The sequence below is a fragment of the Schistocerca cancellata genome, chromosome 3, assembly GCF_023864275.1.
Source record: "Schistocerca cancellata isolate TAMUIC-IGC-003103 chromosome 3, iqSchCanc2.1, whole genome shotgun sequence".
In the NCBI taxonomy this organism is placed as follows: Eukaryota; Metazoa; Arthropoda; class Insecta; order Orthoptera; family Acrididae; genus Schistocerca; species Schistocerca cancellata.
In genome coordinates, this window is record NC_064628.1 from 825,348,834 (window position 1) to 825,353,626 (window position 4,793).

Sequence of the window (4,793 nt, forward strand, 5' to 3'; positions counted from 1 at the left end):
ATACACTTTTATAATACGTACTTACATCATCTTAACACAATGCTTAACGAAAACTTTACGTACTTCAACTACATTTTTCGCCATAAAGGTTTTGAAACTTACTCTGACATTAAAAGTCTGTAACCGAACTGGAGTCAGCCTGGAAACCTTTATTTTTGCGTGTATTGCTCTTAACGTCGTGTTTTTTTTTTCATCCAACGATACGCTGTAATATTTTACATTTATCAGCATAGCCACGAACTTAAAATAAATTCTCTTCTCGAAGTTCCTCTCTCGGGCAGACATTTGGTGAACTTTGAAAACCAACGAGCATTTGTTGCTGTTACTGAAAAGATGGAAAGAGAACAAACTTAACTTTCATTCCACAAGCTTGTACAACCTGCAAATTTTATTTAAATTGTGACACTTCTTTTTTAAACGGAAGATGCGTTTTTCCACTTTGGCTGCTATTTATTTAAACTTTTTCTCCCTTTCACACGTAATCTCACCTTTTTAAGCATTACGCTAAAAAACAAAATTTTGTGAACGTAAATTAATGACAATATAGTTACTTAGGAAATGTTGCCATGCTGATAAGAAGGAAACGAATTCACGTAATGTACTTCCGTTTGCTTTGGTTTACAAATTTAATTGTTGTTGATGTTTTCATAGTTAGGCCGGCCGCGGTGGCCGAGTGGTTCTAGGCGCTTCAGTCCGGAACCGCGCGACTGCTACGGCCGCAGGTTCGAATCCAGCCTCGGGCATGGATGTGTGTGATGTCCTTAGGTTAGTTAGGTTTAAGTAGTTCTAAGTCTAGGGGACTGATGACCTCCGATGTTAAGTCCCATAGTGCTCAGAGCCATTTGAACCATTTGACAGTTAGTTTCTGTATATTAGGCGGGAAATGAGCAAAGATTTAGTGCTGGGTACACAACGAAAGTGGATGTAGGCTAACAATAATTGTTAGACTGGAATTATTTCAGAAATATTTGTGTATATGTACATCCAAAAAAAGAAAGAATAATAAAAATAAAATTATCAACAAGATATACTCTAGCAAAATGGGAAATATTGATACAAGAATTTAAATAAACCTACCTGTCAGCTTGAAAACTGCTAATGAAAACGCTACTTTCGTTTTAATCAGTCTTAACCGGATACCCAATTATCGAGATAGCTTTGGTTTTTTAGTTGAATTAGCCGTTTATAAGTTGATTACCTCGGTGAATGGGCTTTTATCGTGACAGACATCATGAAAGATACGTTAGCGTTTGTGGAAAATGCGGCCCCGATAATGGAGGTATGAATAAAATTTGGATTAATAAGAGCAAATATAAAGGTGATCACAAGTCATTAAAAGGTGAAGTAACTCGATGAGTGAGTTTCCTTAGTCGCAATGATTGACCTCCTGGAAATGGGTTTGCCATGAAGTAATTTATACTGCTTTCACAGCGATTTGTGGGCGGAAGTAGTGAATGAATGAGCATGGTATGCTGGGACAACATGGTACTGATCTGGGCAAAGAAACCGTAGTACAGAACGACAACCAGCTTGTTTGCATGATTGTGACGTACCGTATAACTTCGACCAGTGTGTTGGTTCGACATTGGAGCATTGCAATGAATATAGATCACTCTTCAACGATGATATTGGAATTGTGGCACGCATGACTCAACTTTTTTTTTTTGTCCCTTTGCCCCCATAGGCCAACGGCCTTGCCGCAATGGTAACACCGGTTCCCGTCAGATCACAGAAGTTAAGCGCTGTCGGGCTGGACTAGCACTTGGATGGGTGACCATCCGGTCTGCCGAGCGCTGTTGGCAAGCGGGGTGCACTCAGCCCTTGTGAGGCAAACTAGAGGAGCTACTTGATTGAGAAGTAGCGGATCTGGTCTCTGAAACTGACATACGGTCGGGGAGCGGTGTGCTGACCACATGCCCCTCCATGTGCGCATCCAGTCACGCCTGTGGTCTGAGGATGACACGGCGGCCGGTCGGTACCTTCCAAGGCCTGTCCGGACGGAGTTTAGTTTAGTTTTTCCCCCTTAGGCGCATGGTCACCTTGCTTATTAACGGATTGAGCATGGTTAGCTTAGGGGTTGGCACAATGCCCTCCCTTCGCCACCTCATTCGTCCTGGGACGGTGTATGTGTCGCCTAACTCAACTGTCTTGATGCAGTGTTACTCGTGTGAAAGTGAGCGAATTTTTTGAGAATGTTAGCGAATCGTGTAACAGGGACCGGGCTTGCGTTCAAAATGGTTCAAATGGCTCTGAGCACTACGGGACTTAACATCTATGGTCACCAGTCCCCTATAACTTAGAACTACTTAAACCTAACTAACCTAAGGACATCACACAACACCCAGCCATCACGAGGCAGAGAAAATCCCTGACCCCGGCGGGAATCGAACCCGGGAACCCGGGCGTGGGAAGCGAGAACGGTACCGCACGACCACGAGATGCGGGGGGGCTTGCGTACTTGGCAGTATTCACCTAGTGGGAGGGCCGGCCGCTGGTGACCGAGCGGTTCTAGGTGCTTCAGTCTGCAACCGCTACGGTCGCAGGTTCGAAACCTGCCTCGGGCATGCATGTGTGTGAAGTCCTTAGGTTAGTTAGGTTTAAGTAGTTCTAAGTTCTAGGGGACTGATGACCTCAGATGTTAAGTCCCATAGTGCTCAGGGACATCTGAACCATTTTGGACCTAGTGGGAGGTGGGAAACCACAGAAGTGAGTCCACTGGTCGGATTCGATCCGGGGCGGGCGCACATGACTATCATGCTTCCTGGCGCCAGTGGCATTTTTCAACTGAATTTTACTTGTTTTGATGTTTAATAAGTAGCATTTGCGTCATATGACAAGGCCCTGAGAGTGATAGAGTGGTCCGAGGAACACAGTGACGACTCCCAGTTGATGTCGGCCACCCTACTCACCAGATTTAGATGTGATCGAACGTGGCGTCAGAGCTCATCGGATTTCCCCCCCCCCCCCCTCCTTCTGGAATTAACTGGAATTAGGTGACTTGTGCATCCAGAAGTGGTGCAAACTTCCTCCATCCTCCTACCAAGGTCTCACTGCTTCCATGCCAGGACGCGTGGGAGCTGTTATCCGTTCCAAAGGTGGACATGCCAGCTATTAGGTAGATGGTCATAATGTTTAAGCTGATAAGTGTACTCGTATTAACGCTGATTCCTCTTGTTCCCAGTCGATGACCACTTAGATACTGTACCAGTAGTTACCAAAACCCTTTAGAGACGACTAACTCTGAAAAAGACCAGATATCTTGCTGATGTCTTTATCCACAAAAAGGTTTAATGCGTAATCAAAATTTAGAAAAAAATTCTATTTTTAGAATGACGAGAGGCAAATGCTACTTATTAAACATCAAAACAAGTAAAATTCAGTTTTAAATTAGCCAGGACACACTCTATTTGTAACAATGGTTTCCGTCACTACCAAATCGTAAGCCACTCTTCAAATTCATTTGATTCCTCGCTTTTGTTTTCGTTGCTGTCAAGGGCAAAAAATTGCTTTTCTTCCTAGCAAGTTGTGGAAAACTAAAAGTATATTCTTAAAGGTTTTTTCGATAATAATGCTCACTTAACCGAAAACTTTCCGTAAAACGTTGCCAGCTCTGGTTTATCGAATACTGTTTGCAGTCTGTAGTCCTGGAAATTGAATGTTGACTCGAGTTTTAGGTAGTGAAAAATAAATCATATCTTCATTCACTGAAACTGTTCTTGGAACAGTTGCAAACTAGGAAAATAGTTCGTAATAGAATTTATTACTGATGAGAAGTGCTAAGTACTATGATTGGTGGACGGCAATAGAAATAAGCGAGAAGAGTAAAAATGTTCTGGAAAGCATCTGTGCTTTTCAAAACGATGTTTCCAATGTCTGAGACTGAAAGTAGCGACTAGTTTATATTAATCGATTTTAGTTACGACAGTGAGGCGTGGACATGAAATGAGGGAAGCATTAAACAGGAATGATTCCTGAAATAGCAGTGAAGAGATCGAAGACAGGAATTGTTACGAAAGATACAAAAGCAAACAAACTGCACAGGGTTCACACTAGAACTGATGACGTAATTACTACTGTAGTAAGAATGATATGGAGGTAGTCGAAACATGGTAGATGTACCTAGGATGTTCTTTGCTGGTATCCATGACGAAAGAAAAAACCGAGAGCACAACGTAATGAGAGATAGGTGGATCAAAACCGAAACTATGTAGGAGACTTACGGACATGAAATACTGAAGATCGGAAGGAATGGAGGAGCATGAACGTGGCCGTTATTTAGTACTGTTTGTCAAGTGGCTGCTTCTGATGCTTATGGTCATGATAATAATGACAGTCTAATAAATATTATAGTGTAACTAAATGAGGACAACAAAAAATATTTTACTAACACAAATTTAAAGTCGTGACAAAGCTATAACCGAAGCTCTTTTTGGGCTTACTTCTAGAGTGAAAGCCGCTATTCTGTCGGTATCGCTATACCGCAACATGGAAGCTTGTACTCCCGGTGCAGTGGGCTATCACTGAGTACGCTTCTGTGGATTGTAACTGGATACAATATATGATCCAGACTAACAAGTGTTGAACAGCTATCGCTAAATCGATGAGGTTCTATGGTCCAAGTACAACCCTTTCAGGCAACTTTACATGCTATATATCTGCAGCATAGTATCTCATCAAATGTGACGAGAACTGTAGAAACCTTTTTCTAAGAATTACGACTACCACACCCTCCCTGGTCTGATATTTCCCACGTCAAATGTGCCTGTGATGGGACTGGTGAATAAGTCCTTCGA

At 42.5% G+C, this 4,793-nt stretch overlaps 1 pseudogene; it reads left to right on the forward strand.

Moving 5' to 3' along the window:
• The first annotated feature begins 1,684 nt into the window (after positions 1-1,684).
• Positions 1,685-1,802, forward strand: LOC126177587 (5S ribosomal RNA; annotated as a pseudogene).
• Positions 1,803-4,793: the final 2,991 nt, after the last annotated feature.